Here is an 18078-nt window from a genome sequence, read left to right on the forward strand (position 1 = left end):
TTATCAAATGATCAAAGTATTGATGAAATTAAAAATGAATTAAAAGAATTGCTTGGTTTTGCCCCTTCCCAAGTAATACTTATGAAAAAAAAGAGCGAATGGTACTTCTAAACCACGCTCTGGAATTTCCCATGAACTTTACCTAATACACTTCAATCGAAGTGATGTAAACAATTTGAAAACTTTAGAAAAAGTACGTTTCATTTCCCACATTAAAATTCATTGGGAACATTATAAACGGCATAATCGTATTGCAAACTTAACGCAATGTCGTCGTTGCCAAGGCTTCGGTCATGGAACCAAAAATTGTCATATGGATATACGGTGTTAGAATTGTGGTAAATCGCATTCGAAAGACGTTTGTCCAATGAATGAAACCACTGATAAATTTTCATGTTCAAATTGCAATGGAAATCATAAATCCAATTATTTGAAATGTCCTGTCAGGGAAAAAATTTTAAACGCTCGTTCGCTTCGACAACAAGTCAAATCAACGACCTTAAATTTACAGAACATACCTGAAAATCAAAAAACCGTTACAAATGCCACGCCTAATTCTTTTAAGGCACTGATTTCTTCGAAACAAAAAACAGGTACGCCTGTCAATTCGTCTTCTAACGAAAACAATTTATTGACAGGTAGATCGACCTCGTCATCATCTTCTTCTAATGTCAGTTATGCTGGTATATTAGGTAGAAATCTATCACCTATTTCTTCTAATGTAAATAATCAAAACACAGGACCGCCTTGCAGTTCTTCTTTTAACGAAAACAATTTATTAATAGGTAGACCGGCCAAATCATCTTCTTCTAATGGCAGTCTACCTACAAATATTCCTTCAATGCCATTCGCTTCTTTAAATGAAGTCGATTTAGGCGATATAACTGAAAATAAAATGATCTACCTACAAGATCAACTTTTTCAAATGATCATCCAAATGAATTCGACTTCATCACTTTTTGAAGCATTTCAAATCGGATGGAAATTTGCAAATAATATTATAATGAATTTAAAATTTAACAGTGATGTTAAATAATTATTTGAATATTTTAAATTGGAACGCTCGATCTTTGAAATCGAGTGAAGATGAATTTTATAATTTTCTCAAAGTTCACAAAATTCATATTGCCATGGTGACAGAAACTTTTCTTAAACCAAATGTAAATTGAAAAGTAATCCACATTATGTGGTTCATCGATTTGACAGGTTTACTGGAATGGGTGGTGGAGTTGCCATTTTTGTCCAACGGCAAATTAAACATCGAATTTTACCTTCTTTCAATACTAAAGTTATTGAAAGCTTGGGAATCGAAGTTGAAACCATTCATGGAATTTATTTCATCGCTGGAGCATATTTGCCATTCCAATGCACCGGCGAACAATTAAATTTCTTTAAAGGCGATTTGCAAAAACTTACAAGATATCGATCGAAATTTTTCGTAATAGGGGACTTAAATGCTAAGCATGTCCAGTGGAATTGTAGGCAAAATAACAGTAATGGTAAAATACTTCATAATCAACTCTCAGCTGGTTACTTCACAGTTCTTCATCCCAGTAATCCTACTTGTTTCTCTTCCGTGAAAAACCCGTCTACAATTGATCTGGTTCTAACTGATCAAAGTCACATTTGTAGTGAACCGATTACACATGCTGACTTTGACTCAGATCATCTTCCTGTAACATTCAGACTTTCCAACGAAGCTATAATTAATCCAATTAGTTCTATTTTCAACTATCATAGAGCTAATTGGTTGGATTACAGATCTCACATTGAAAACCATGTGGATCATGAAACTATTTTAGAAAATTCAGCGGACATCGACACAGCAATTGATAATTTGAATCATTATATTATCGAAGTTAGAAATCTTTCAGTTCCCAAAGCTCAAACTAAATTAAATTCTCCTTTCATCGATGACAATCTTCAACTGCTCATTCGGTTGAAGAATGTTCGTCGACGACAATATCAACGTTCTCGTGATCCTGCTATGAAAAACATAGTTAAGGATTTACAAAAAGAAATTAAACATAGATTTACTCTTTTGCGAAATGAAAATTTCGTTAAAGAAGTTGAACAAATTAAACCATATTCTAAACCTTTCTGGAAACTTTCCAAGGTTCTTAAGAAACCTCAGAAACCAATTCCTGCTCTCAAGGAAGGAAATCAAATACTTCTTACAAATGGTGAAAAAGCTCAAAAACTTGCTCAGCAGTTCGAGAGTGTCCACAATTTTAATTTAAACGTTGTGAGTCCTATTGAAAATGAAGTTTCACTGAAATATGATCATATTTCAACCCAAGTGTTATCACACGATGACATTATTGAGACGAATTTTGATGAAATTAAATCAATTATTAGGAAACTCAAAAACATGAAGGCTCCTGGTAATGATGGAATTTTTAATATTCTTATTAAAAATCTTCCCGATGTTGCCTTGAGACTCCTGGTTAGAATTTTCAACAAGTGTTTTTCATTAGCTTACTTCCCAAAAAGATGGAAAAACGCTAAAGTAATTCCTATCCTAAAACCTGATAAAAACCCAGCAGAAACATCAAGTTATCGCCCAATTAGCTTACTTTCTTCTATCAGTAAACTTTTTGAAAAAATTATCTTGTTGAGAATGATGACTCATATAAATGAGAATTCAATTTTTTTACCAGAGCAGTTTGGATTTCGTCATGAACATTCAACTACTCATCAACTTGTCAGAGTAACGAACATGATAAAAGCAAATAAATCTTCTGGGTTATCCACTGGAGTTGCTCTTCTAGACATAGAAAAAGCATTCGACAGTGTTTGGCACAAAGGTTTAATAGCAAAAATGTCTGATTTCCAGTTTCCCATTTATTTGATCAAAATGATTCAAAATTATTTAACTGATCGTACTCTTCAGGTTAGCTATCAGAATTGTAAATCTGAATTGCTACCCGTACGAGCCGGTGTTCCGCAGGGTTCGAGTGTAGCTCCAATCTTGTATAATATTTTCACTTCTGATCTTCCAAATCTACCCGTTGGTTGTCAGAAATCGTTATTCTGTGACGACACAAGTCTGTTAGCCACAGGTAGAAATCTAAGAGTGATCTGCAGTCGCCTACAAAGAAGTTTAAATATTTTCAGTGATTATCTGTCAAAATGGAAAATTAAACCAAATGCAGCAAAAACGCAATTAATTATCTTTCCTCACAAGCCAAGAGCTTCTTTTCTTAAACCAAACAGTAATCACATTCTCAAATTGAATGGCTTGAAATTGACATGGTCTGATCAAGCTAAATACTTAGGTTTAAAGTATGACAAAAAACTCACTTTCAAGCATCACATCGAAGGAATCCAGGCAAAGTGTAATAAATAAGCTCTGTCTAAAAAACAAGTTGTAAATTTATAAACAAATTTTCAGACCAGCCATGCTTTATGCAGTACCAATTCGGTCAAGCTGTTGTTCCACCAGGAAGAAAACGCTTCAAAGGATTCAGAATAAAATTCTGAAAATGATTCTGAAGCGTCCTCCCTGGATTAGTACAAATGAGTTACACAGACTCACAAATATAGAACCATTATATGTAATGTCACATAATATTATAAGCAAATTCCGACAAAAATCGATGCAATCTTCAATTGAATCGATTCGCTCTCTGTATTAATTAGTAAGTTAGTATATAAGTTCCTTTTCCCCATTACACAATACAAGTAGGTTTAGAATTTTCCCTACACAAAAATCTCAGAATTGCGGAAGCAAATGATGTCTTCATGGTAATAACCAAATCATATATATATATATATATATATATATATATATATATATATATATATATATATATATATATATATATATATATATATATATATATATATATATATATATATATATATATATATATATATATATATATATATATATATATATATATATATATATAACAGGGCTGAAAAGTCACCACTTGTGGCTGAACACCCAATTTAAATCTTAATAATTTAATTTTAACTCATATTCCAATAAATAGTTATCTAAAAATAAAAAAAGCCAAAAAGTTGTACGGACTTTCGGAAGATCGTGCCACTCGTGTCGATCCTCGCTCATCGAATCACACATTCCAGGGCAATATTGAACAAGATACAAGAAAGTCCATCACCTTGACGTAGCCCTCTCCGAGATTCGAAGGGACTCGAGAGCGTCCCAGATACTCGGACGTAGCTCATCACTCTATCAATCGCGTCAATTTATCTGGGAAACCGTATTCGTGCATTATCTGCCATAGCTGCTCTCGATCGATTGTGTCACTTTTGAGTTTACATTGTCTATAACAGCCGGTTTTCCTAAATTAAAACAAATATCTCTCAAAGGCTCAAAAGTGATTGGATGAAATTCAACAAGTCTACAATAACTATAAATTAGCTGTGTTAATTCAACAGGTTCACCAACCAAATCAATACTTTGATTGATCTGTTGTACACTTTTCATGAAAAGACTGTTTAATTTTTTTGATATCACTTGCTCTTGCTCTTCTATACTATTGAATGTTAAGGTTTTTGTTGACCTATGTGAAAGTTTTAGTAATTATTTAAGAACTTTCCATAACTCTTTGCTGTTTTTTTTTTTTATTTTAATCGATTTTCCTCTGAACATATTCACATTTAGTCTTCTTCAGGGCCCGTGAATAAATATTTCGTGCATTGGAAAGCGCCCTTGCTAGCCAAAATGCCCCCTTTCCTTTCTTAAGCATTGAAGACTTTTCTGAACCAAAGTTTTATCACTAACACTATCTTTTCGTAGGATCTTTCTGCTATGCAAGTTTGGTGGTTGTCGTTTGCAGGAAAGTATGAAAAAACTAAAAATTTCATTTGACAGCTTTTCGATGTAAAGTATTGCTTCGACTAAATAGATGTTTTATCCGCCATTTCTTTGACATACTGATTATCTCAAAACAGTAACTTTATGGACATTTCAAGAAGCATAATGCATCATAGTTGTGGGATAAAATGTCTTTTGTTGTGTGTCATACCATTGATTTGTTGTGAGACATATTTTACGGCTGCTGGAGCATTATGTCTGAGGCGAGCGAAAAAAACTAAGAATGTGGCCGTTTTGGAAAATGTGTTTATATCAATCAATTCTCATCTTTTCTATTGGAGTCATTGAAAATTATGTTCCTCATCCGTATTGCAATGTAATACTTACATTCTCGAGGAAAATATATCAATACACTTGGAAATATCTCAATGCTTTCTTAAGGGGGGGGCATATTATAACACTTTACCCTATATTCACGCCAGTGACTCTCATTGTTAGTTCTACAGAACCTCTTGTACTGTTTATCCCTCTCTGGTTTTAATCCTAAGAGGTCTATTGAATACCAGCTACTCGACCTGTACCTAACATACTTTTCAGTTACTAGTACACTTTTTCAATACATCAGTAAGAGTAGATGGCCTGCGATACAATATAAGCTTTTTGACACAAGTCGAGACATTTTCGAAATTTAATACGCTTTAATCCAATATTTTCAATCGGTCAATCTGTTCTTAAGCTATCGTCACAGCAGTGACGATAGCTTAAGAACAGATCAGAATAAGCTCCCCTTAATTTATGGACTGCTGAGGCCATAAAACAAAAAAGGTGATTGGAATGGTGATATAGAACACGAGTGCATTGAGCTCACCACCACCAAGTATCCGTTTTATGTCACTAATGACTGGTGAACCCACAAACAACGATAGAATATGGATCATCTTGTTCAAGAGGAGAAAAAAGACTAAATTATTGTCATCCAAACGTGGTTAAAGCCGCTAATAAACGATAACAACAACTAAATTATTGTGTTATAGGAATGAAGAATAAGATGTTCTACAATTTTGTTGGGCATCCAGTCCTTTAACTAAAAATAAAATGTATGAAGGCATAATTATATATAGTTAGAAACATTTAGTTATGAAACAGCTAAAATTTGGAATATATGTTGTTAGAAACATCTAAAATTTTCCAGTAAAACTAGTCCAACGGGGCTCCAACTCCTCATATTGAAAATGGTTCAACAATGGACCTCTGTTTGCCGGATTTTTTTGAACGAAAATAATGGCACCCGGTTCAATGGTCTGTTTCAAAATCGGCAAACGAAATTCCCGTGTTGGCCTCCCGTTGGAAGTTCTATTGGACATTTATCGGACCAACGATTCAACGTATTGGACCAACAGAGGACTTCCGTTGGACGTTTTTTATTAGAAGGTCGTTAGTAGTGTCTAATAGCGTTTTCGTTTTTAATTTGCACTACACCGGTGCAGTGCTACACTGAGGCATGAATAAACGAACAAAAATGACGAAAACATAAACAGTAACCATTGACTACAATAAACGATTCCATTGCACAGAGCTACACCAAACTTTTGATGAGTGCTACACCAGTGGTATCGGTGCAGAAAAAGTGTAGCACTGGTGTAGTGCAATTGGTAAAAACGAACGGTTTAGGTGCAGCTTTCGCTACCCTGGTGTAGTGCAATTTAAAAACGAAAACGACATAAAACAAAAACACCCTCGAGAGCACCCTTGTGGGTTACATATCGTACTATTTGCACAATGGTGATGGTTGCTATACACAATCCCAGCAAGCCATAATTCAGCTAATCAAACCAACAAACAGCATCATCCATTCTCAACACTCTTCAGTTCCAGGAACTTGTATACGCTAACAAATGGCATGCAAGAAACACATGCATCGTTAAACGTGCTAAACCGACGATAAAAAATCTTTTCATATTATCTTGTACATGGTAAGTGCGAATAACTCGTAATAGTTGATTTTCTTGAAGCACCCCACAAGCAGAGTCATGAACAAACATAGGAACATAAGAAAAAGTCATAAATTAAAGTAGCAGCTCTACTTAGCAGGTGATTACCTATAAAAACTTTACCAGGAAAGTTTCTGAAATATGATTTACACATTTCATCAAGAGTAACGTTTCAGCTTGACATCTTTCAACACTGGGCATTCGGATCGAAATGATCTCATGATTTTGGACTCTGAATTCTACAAAAAAACTAAAAAGCATTACTTTAGTAACTAAAAGAAAATGAGTAATTTGCCTTACATTTTATATAGCCTGATACGTTTACCTCCCAGGATTACCCGAGTCAAAAGCGATAGCAAACATATCAAAAGTAATGGTTCGTTTTACTATCATTGCTAATTTAGGCATTATTTTATTATTGAAATGGCAAAATAATGCTTCAATTTTGAATAAAAGCATGTTTTGCTATTATTTCGTAATTTAGAGATACCCTTTTTTTGCAGGTATAGGGTAATTCTAGAAATTGTTTATTTTATTGTTTCATTCACTGGATGTGTAAAGGCATATTCAGGAATGTTTTAGTTCTAGATGCATAATTTATGTCAGTTACAAAATTTAAATCTGAATTTTATAACTAGAAAAACTGGCAGCACCAGCAGTGTTTTACTCGTGTTCCAAATATACAAAAAATAGAACGGCATCGTAGACCAGTTTTAAGTTTGACAGAAGAACTGGTCGAATAAATAAAACTAGAACGGCTTGCTAGGGATACATTTGTTCCAGTTTCTGCTCTATTATAGATCTTCCATATAGAACTTCTAACTGCTGAATTTGCTTTAACAACAATAAAAATATACTTTTCAAAGCCGTATATAGAAACCTATCCTTAATCCACTTAGTAGTGTGATAGTCGTCCAATGGTATATAACACTAGGGGTCTTGGGAGCCGTGATCAAAAGTCAGTTTCTTCATCAATTCTATTACCTTTCTATAGAGAAAGGAAAACCTGTTTAAATCGACATTGTGATGTAATGATGCCTTTCTAATACCGCTAATATTTCCTCCAATATTACTAAGGGATTCTTTAACGAACTTCTCTTTGAATCTGGAATTAGGAATAAAAGTTTATACAGGCATTGCTAGATTAGGTCCGTTCAATTTGTAATTAATTTTGAGCCATATTCAGAAGAATTTATACGCTTTTGCGTCGTCACTTTAAATGACTATTTGAAATTTTCAACGATTTTTCTTGAAAATCGGTTTAGGCGTCGATGAGAAAATGAAGTGAGTTCTGATTTTGAGACAACTTCCGGAACTTCCAAAATAAGGAACTGAGAAACGGTATAGCCGAAGTCGGTTCGTTTGGTCATTGGCCTACAAATTGAAGCAATGTTGATCTAGATTCAGAAGAACTTTTCCGGTTCATACATTGTCGCTCTAAATAACGGGTTGCAATTCCAATCACCAATTCACCCTGTGATTCCTGAACCGAAAACGGATCCGGATAAAGTTCTACATCAATTTATGGCACTATACCTAAGTAACCACCAAATCCCGTATTCGTGTTACATAAGCATTTAGGACATAAATAAGACACTTTTGCCTTATATCTGCTTTATATGCATCTATAAAATTAGCATTCGTCATTTTGGTTACTTGTGTTGACTTCTATTTAAATCTAAGTTTGTAAAAGTTGGTTTTACACGTTTCTGAGAAATGTGAATGATTTCCGATTTAGAACCCACGATAACCTTTTCAGGTACTTTTGAAACTGAGAACTGAAATCTCTAATAATGAAATGGAAGTATTTTTCTCGATTTTGCATTGTCATGTAAAGAAACACGCTCATGAAATTGAGTTGTTTATACTGCAATTCCGGAACCGGAGCTCGCATCCGGAAAAAATATGATTATGTTTTATGGGATTGTAACCATTTGGACATAGGCTTGTAAAAATTGGCAGAGCGGTCTCTGAAATAGTGAGACTATTGGGTCTTTTATTTGAATCTAAGGTAAAATCCTATTCTTAATTCATCAAGTGGTGTGATAATGCCTTTCTTTTGTCAAGGACACAGCCTTCTTACACCATTTTTTGCCGTTTTTAGTTAAGATAATTTTGGGCAATTTTAAGCTCATATGAACGGCTGAAAGCAAAAATCGGATAAGTGCAAGTTAGTTTGGAAAAACCGTTTATGTATTTTTGAATGAAAAAATCTGATAAAAACATTGAGAGCAAAAACCGGACATGGGTTTTTCAATGCAAAAATCGTTTAAAAACATCTTTCAAACTTAACTTTAAAAACATCTTTTAACTTAACTTAACAACTGTGGCTGCGCCACATAATGATCCAGGAGATACAAAAACAAATAAATATTTTGGACGATTAGCCAGAACTTGTAGTATTCTAATTAATAATGTAATGTATTCGAAATTATCCTTTCGGCGAAATATTCCTTTTGGCAGAAAGGCCTTTTTATGCAAAATAGTCCGACTTTCGCCGAAATGGCTTTCGGCAGAATGACTCGCTCCCATATGAAACTTGTTTTATAACGTTATGTCTTATGAAACATCATTTTTACTTTACCAACAAGCTTACTAATAGAAGAAAAATATCTAATTGTTCGTTGACTGAGTAATTCAGCGGGGAATTTATCAGTTTTCAGAATGGGAATTACATCAACTTTTTTATCTTTCCCGTTTCGTCTTGAACTCATCAGTGCAATAGCAGTTTAGATTAAATGGCCATGTTCACCTAACAATTTAACTTAAACTGTTGAGCAGACGCAAGGTCCACTATATTTGAGTACAGATTTTTAGACTATGACATGTATTTCGAGCGTAAACCTCACTTTAGCAAATTGTTTCAAACTATTTACTTCATGTCGATTATAGTGGATAAAGTTCATGGGATATCCAGAGCATGATAAATTAATGCAATTCGCCTTTTTCCATATTACTTTAAAAAGGAAAAAACGAACAATTCCTTTAATTCTTTCTTAATTCCGTCTTCAGATTGGTCGTTTAATAAACCTTTTAAGACAACCGTGAAAGGTCTGTTGAGTTTTACTTCATACGAAATGAAAATTTGAATGTTTTCAAAAAAACACTAAAAAAGGTGTTATTTGATCTTCCAACCCATCCACTAAGACTCAACGTTCTCCTCTTCATTAGCTTTGATATGAGACTAACACTTAGAAACGATCAAAGCTCAATAGAAGCAAAACTGATAATTTGAGTATTTCGTACTGAACTGTTCGTAGATTCTTAATCGCATTGATTGGAAGTACTCAGCAAAAACCGATAATGAGTAAAAAACCATGCCCAAAAAACGATCTAACGTGATATAATTTAGATCAAGACTAAGCCAGTAGAAGATGTTAGGACCCACATGAAGAGCCTAATCTGCCATTTGACGCATTTCACACGATTCGGAGGCGATTTTTAAAAGAATACTTATCGTGATTTGCAACTTGCCTAAAAGTAGCCAGTCCAATAAAACAATGTTTCAAAGTATGTTCGTATAGAGTCTTTTCGCTCTTTCACAATAGTGATTATAATACGATTCTATCCGCATCTCACTTCAAATTTATTTCGTTTATCAATTATACGTACTTTTTTTTTAACACATTTGTGTTTGGGCAAATAATAGTAACACTTTGTTCATAATTTTAAATATCTTTATTTATTCTTCCAAATCTATTTCTTCCCCCTGAAACTAATCTTTCCGGCCCCAATACACTTTTGCCAACATGTTTTCCAATCCTCAAAACAGTAGTTAAAGTCAATTTCCGAAATAGCCTTCAAAGCGTGTAACGATTCACGTTTGATGTCTTCAATTGATTCAAAACAGTTTCCCCGGAGCGGTCGTTTGAGTTTGCTGAATAGCCAGAAGTCAAAAGGAGCTCAATCAGGTGAATACGGTGGTTGCGACTAAGTTAGTACTACTTTTTGCCCACAGTTGTTGTTTATGGCAAAAACTAATGTTGCAAACTGTACTTTTCGGCCATGAAGAATTCTTAGGCGAAATTTTAGCCGAATGAGAACATTCAAAATTTCAAAGTAGTTCAAAAAGAATTGCTCTTTAATGCTTCACTGCTGCCTTAGAGATACTACTAAACATCCCACTATTAAATGTTCATCTTAACCTCCTGCAGGAATGAAAAATCCTATAAAACGAGACACTAGTATTACCAAACTTTGATCTACATTAGCAAACATGCAAAAGTACTTTCTCGCTCCTTGTTATCATACGCTATCATGAAGTTTCTCGTTACAAACTTTTAATGTCACATTTTTTCACGCGTACATAACAGCTATCTGACTGGATGGAGTGACAACTCGAAAAATCTTACTAAACTGGCGGTTCTTTGCTTGAGGGTCGAACCGGTGCAGGTATTTACAGTCATAAAAAGAGATTAGAGTAATCTCATTTACTGGGTGGTTTCTGCACCGTACTTCATGCAGAAATTCTCGCTATTCTTTATAAAATATAGGCAGCTCTCCAACAGAGTAGCTGTAGTAAGCGAACTTATTTCTGCTCGGAGAGTCAAGCAACTTTGAAAGCACTTAGCTCAAATAATGCTAAGTTGAGGCTTGTGATCGCTTGTCGAACACCAATCGAAGAGTTTAGCTGGATAAAACAGAAGATTCGTTCTTGGGCAGCGTTAAAACAAGCCATTTACTGGCGGAACTGAGAAAGCTATGTGCAAACAAAAGCTTATTTACCGGATCTATATCTTAACAAAACTGTAGCATTCTGGTCAGGGCACTAGCCATTGCGAACTCAATTACCACTTGTCTACTATTCAGCGTGCTAAGTATTACTTGTGTGACCTTTATGACTTCGATTAAGAAACACTGCCCAGCAGTAACGCAATCTCTGATTTATGTGGGAGACGTGCCACTTGAGCCTTTTGTACTGGTTGGGGGTAGTCTAATAAAGTTCAAGCTCTCCCTTCTAACTTTTTCTTACAGTTTATGGCAATAACTAATGTTACAAACTGTAGCTTTAAGCTATGAAGAATTTTTTTTTCTCATATAGAAATATTAGGCAATTACTTTAACTGGTACGGATAAAGCCGAGGAGTACCGTCCCATTAACATGTTGCACACGTTGGAAAAAAATTTGGAACTTGTTGTTAAAGATCAGCTGATTAACTATTTAAACTCTAACAGTTTGCTAATACCGAAACAATCGGGATATCGGAAAAGTCACTCTTGCGAAACCGTTTAAAACCTGGTTTTAGCAAAATGGAAGGAGAAAATCGAGATTAAAGAGACTATTTTTGCAGTGTTCTTGGATCTCAAGCGCGCTTTCGAAACAGTTTCTAGACCTATATTGTTACAAACACTACAACGCTTTGGTATCGAAGGAGTAACATATAATTGGTTTGAAAGCTATTTATTTGATAGAACTCAGAGAACTGTTTTCAACGATGTTGTGTCTAGTTTCTAGGGTAATTCACTTGGTGTGCCATAGGGTAGTGTTTTAAGTCCGATTTTATTCATTATGTACATAAATGACATGAAGCGAGTTTTACGGTTTTGTGAAATAAATTTGTTTGCGGACGATACTGTTCTGTTCATTACAGCTAAGGATTTAGATGAAGCGGTTGCACATGTGAACGAATACTTACATTCTCTGGCTCATTGGTTGAAATTCAAGCAATTAAAACTGAATGTCGCAAAAACTAAATATATGGTTATTTCTTCTTTAAGCACTGGACGTGAAGCCAACATTGAAATTGATGGAGAAATTATTGATCGCGTTAGAGAGTTGAAGTATCTTGGAGTCATAATTGATGAAAAGCTAACATTCAAATCTCACGTTAACAACATCATCAAGAAGGTTGCCAAAAAGTACGGTGTATTATGCCGCCTGAAAAATGATTTAACGATCAGTAGTAAAATTCTCCTGTATAATTAAAAATCTCTCCTCACGTTGACTTCTTCTCATCGATTCTGTTCCTTGCTAACAACACGCTAATATTTAGACTCCAGCGATTGCAAAATAAGGTCATGCGATTGATTTTGAAATGTAATAGATATACTTCCTCTAATATTCTATTGAACGCATTACAATGGCTTTCAGTGAAACAGTTTTAACAATGGTGTTCATTTTCAAAATCTTAAATGGAATGCTGCCTCGATATTTGTGTGATCGGATTGAAAGAGGAAGTGACTTGCATAGGTACAATACTAGACACGCGTCTGATGCGAGAACACCAAGCTTTTTGTCAGCCAGATAGCAAAACTCGTTATTGTATAAAGGGATTAGTTTTTTCAATTCGATACCAGGACGAATCAAGCGGACTGCAACATTGAGGGAGTTCAAAAAATTGTGTATTTCACACATAAAATCTATTTTGTAATTAGATCTTTAATGAATTAGTACAATTTATTTTTTTCGAAAACTGTCTAAAATGACGAAGATTGTATTTATTTTATTTTTGTTTATTAGGTTGTTATGTTCCGTATGATGATGATGGATTTTTAATAATTTGTTTAGTTAAAAAAAATGAGTTGTCTACAAAAGTATGAGCCTCGCGCGCGCAAATCAGATAGAGGCAATCTGGAAATTGAATTTGACTGGAACTGGATATGTTCTCTTTTATGTTTGAGAGCTTTAGCATTCTACGTGTCGAGTTCGAATCTTGACTTTGTAAGATTTGATGAATTATTTATTGATTATATTTCGGAAATAATAGGGATCGGAAGTTGTTGATGGAATTGGGCTTGGCTCTGCTCATCCGCAGTCTCGTTACTCCATCGTAGCTGATGTTTGTAGCGATGAACTGGTCCGGCGGGAAGGGCCAGGTGAATTACTGTATGATACCGACAAAGATATCGGGTTCGATTCCTGATTTGTTCAAGGATCTTCCCGGGTTGGAAATTTTCTTGAATAACCCTGGATAATAAATCGGAAATATTTGAATGTTTTCTTGTTCTCAGTTGTACTTTAGAAGGAGAATCTATACCTGCTGGATTAACCAGATCGTTTTATATTTGGTTAACTGGTTAAAATATGTGATGCAATATTTATTATCATTTAGATAAATCGTCCAGCCCACACCTTTGTAGGGGTATGAGGCGGGACCATCACCATCATCATCAAAAACCGACTAGGTTTTCTCAGAGATGGCTTGAGTTATTTTCATATAGTTCTAATTAAAGGTCTTATAGTTCCATACGAAATTTCTGAGTTTCATCCGAATCAGACTTCCGGTTCCGGAATCACAGGGTGAAGAATGTTAAATATATTATTCCGTCACGTGAAGCAACGAAGCAAAAACCGTACAAAAATAATTCTAAAACAGGTTCAAACCTATTCCAATCGGTAGTGAAAGGTCTGTCGCAAAAACTAAATATATGGTTATTTCTTCTTTAAGCACTGGACGTGAAGCCAACATTGAAATTGATGGAGAAATTATTGATCGCGTTAGAGAGTTAAAGTATCTTGGAGTCATAATTGATGAAAAGCTAACATTCAAATCTCACGTTAACAACATCATCAAGAAGGTTGCCAAAAAGTACGGTGTATTATGCCGCCTGAAAAATGATTTAACGATCAGTAGTAAAATTCTCCTGTATAATTAAAAATCTCTCCTCACGTTGACTTCTTCTCATCGATTCTGTTCCTTGCTAACAACACGCTAATATTTAGACTCCAGCGATTGCAAAATAAGGTCATGCGATTGATTTTGAAATGTAATAGATATACTTCCTCTAATATTCTATTGAACGCATTACAATGGCTTTCAGTGAAACAGTTTTAACAATGGTGTTCATTTTCAAAATCTTAAATGGAATGCTGCCTCGATATTTGTGTGATCGGATTGAAAGAGGAAGTGACTTGCATAGGTACAATACTAGACACGCGTCTGATGCGAGAACACCAAGCTTTTTGTCAGCCAGATAGCAAAACTCGTTATTGTATAAAGGGATTAGTTTTTTCAATTCGATACCAGGACGAATCAAGCGGACTGCAACATTGAGGGAGTTCAAAAAATTGTGTATTTCACACATAAAATCTATTTTGTAATTAGATCTTTAATGAATTAGTACAATTTATTTTTTTCGAAAACTGTCTAAAATGACGAAGATTGTATTTATTTTATTTTTGTTTATTAGGTTGTTATGTTCCGTATGATGATGATGGATTTTTAATAATTTGTTTAGTTAAAAAAAATGAGTTGTCTACAAAAGTATGAGCCTCGCGCGCGCAAATCAGATAGAGGCAATCTGGAAATTGAATTTGACTGGAACTGGATATGTTCTCTTTTATGTTTGAGAGCTTTAGCATTCTACGTGTCGAGTTCGAATCTTGACTTTGTAAGATTTGATGAATTATTTATTGATTATATTTCGGAAATAATAGGGATCGGAAGTTGTTGATGGAATTGGGCTTGGCTCTGCTCATCCGCAGTCTCGTTACTCCATCGTAGCTGATGTTTGTAGCGATGAACTGGTCCGGCGGGAAGGGCCAGGTGAATTACTGTATGATACCGACAAAGATATCGGGTTCGATTCCTGATTTGTTCAAGGATCTTCCCGGGTTGGAAATTTTCTTGAATAACCCTGGATAATAAATCGGAAATATTTGAATGTTTTCTTGTTCTCAGTTGTACTTTAGAAGGAGAATCTATACCTGCTGGATTAACCAGATCGTTTTATATTTGGTTAACTGGTTAAAATATGTGATGCAATATTTATTATCATTTAGATAAATCGTCCAGCCCACACCTTTGTAGGGGTATGAGGCGGGACCATCACCATCATCATCAAAAACCGACTAGGTTTTCTCAGAGATGGCTTGAGTTATTTTCATATAGTTCTAATTAAAGGTCTTATAGTTCCATACGAAATTTCTGAGTTTCATCCGAATCAGACTTCCGGTTCCGGAATCACAGGGTGAAGAATGTTAAATATATTATTCCGTCACGTGAAGCAACGAAGCAAAAACCGTACAAAAATAATTCTAAAACAGGTTCAAACCTATTCCAATCGGTAGTCGTTGTCAATAGACGTCCAAATAAACCGATTTCGGCTTTCCTGGTTCCCGGAAATACTACAAGTGGAACTCAATCACTATTCTCATCGATGGCTTAACCGCATTTAACATACCTACTTTCGAAATAATGAAGCACACGGATCAAGTATGTTTATGAAATTTTCACACAAAACGGCTCGTTACTCATCAAATGTTTTTTTTTTTAAATGATCTTGTACTCATATTTTCTTCTCCAGTAAAAAGTATCGAATAACTCGATATGCGTCAAACAATCGTCGAAGGTCTAACATGCATTGGGTGTAAAATTTTAAATTTTATACAAAACAACTTTTTAAATTTTCCCCAATTTCCCAATGAATTTGATGAAAAAAAACGAGACGGATAACTATTCTTGATTGATGCATCTTCAAACGTATACCACTTTGTTATACATATCTTACCGTGAATATAAATGTGAACATATTGTAAAAATAACTACAAACACAATTTAGGAAACTATAGCTGAACTTCATTGCAAAAGATAATTTTTGACACAGTTTCGTTTAATGACCTTACACAAACCAAACAACTCCAGGGTACAATATCGATCCGGTTCACATTGTCCGTCTAATTTGTTGCCTTGACCCGGGGCAGAAAGTAACGCAATGCCTCAGGCCGTTGTAGGACAAAGTTTTCAAATTAAATTTATTGCTGCGATCAAGCTCTAAGCCATCGAAAACAAGTGAGACAAATTAACACTTTCTCGTCAGTGCGAATTTGGCCTGATTGCTACGGAAAGTTCCCTTCAAGAGCACAAAGCTGCTGAAATGGAAAACACTACACGTCATTGATGCTGTCGAAAAGTGCCGTTCCAAATCCGAAGCCAAATACGGTTCCCATTCGAAAACACTAGCGGATAATGGATTGATGCTGTCGTACTGAACGATAGATGCCATTCACGTGGTACACTAAATTGCAATCAGCGATTTTTCGGCTCTCGTTCTATGCAACGTTCGATTCGAGATGATCGTCGATGGGATTGTCCGAATGTGCATCTCATCACGAACTTTATTGTTTTTCTTTTGTTTTTGTTTGTTGCCACACTGGGTTTCGGGATACAATCAAATATCATCCCAAAAACTTTTATTCACTATATCTTAAGAGAAAAACTACGATCATGCATTGAAAAGCTCTTTTAACATCAATTTAATTCATGTCATCCAATCAACGAAAGTTTGTTTATTTCAAAAGCTGCACAACAATGACTTATTTGCCGCGGCGCACCACCCCAGCCATTATTTTTGTATGCAAAATAATAGTATAATAGCTTGCTGCCATCCAAAAAATCGTCTATAGCGTAATGTACTACATTATATCACAATTCATTACCCAATGCAATTGTTTGTAGCCATTATTGCAATTATCCAGTATGAATAACGTTAATTTGAGAAGGCAAATTGATTTAAAAAACAGATTTTTTGTGACGAAAAACATCAAGATTTTTCGACCGCGTCAGACTACGATAGAGAAAGCATGCTGACACTTATAATACAGTTTTACAGTTCGTTTATCTGACACTCTTTTAACTAGATTAACTCCGTTCATTGAGCAAAATAAACCAGATCAACTACGACACGATACAAAGTTAATTTTGCACCAGAGTTTACATCCCCGATCAGTTTATTACAACAGCATGCTGTCAAAACAATATCTCGCGTTGCAGCATATTATTTGTTTTAAATTTTATTTGGTGACAAATTGTTTGCGACACTCCACGATGCTGCCGGAAAGTCATTCTATTATCGCAACTTTATTTTGTGTTTTTTTTTTTCACGGTAGTCGTGAACACCATCGTTGCGGTTTTAGTTTCTCAGTTTCTAGCGTACAATAGGAGTACATATTGTGAGTGAAAAGTACATAGACACTTACACTCCGAATACCAAGGAGGTGAAAAGTTCGCGGACTATCAAGCATTCCATGAAAAGATGGAACGTTCATCGTAATTTTTTATGTTTCCACTTCTCTGACCTTGCTTTTGATAGTCTTATAACCCTTAGAAAGGTAGTTCGTTTTGTAACATAGAGCATTATACGAAACAAAATTATCCATGCAAAGTTTCGCCTTTCTCTACAGGGAGGATATAACACACTACTCAATAATTGGTGTGACTGGCACACACATACCTTTATCATCGTCGAATCCATATGACGTTTATGAAGTTAGTTAGTCCATATGACGTTTATCAAGTTTCGATTATTCAGAGATTACTTCTTGATGAAAAACCTATTCTTAATCCACCAAGTGGTGTGATA

The sequence above is a fragment of the Malaya genurostris genome, chromosome 2 (assembly GCF_030247185.1).
Source record: "Malaya genurostris strain Urasoe2022 chromosome 2, Malgen_1.1, whole genome shotgun sequence".
Taxonomy (NCBI): domain Eukaryota; kingdom Metazoa; phylum Arthropoda; class Insecta; order Diptera; family Culicidae; genus Malaya; species Malaya genurostris.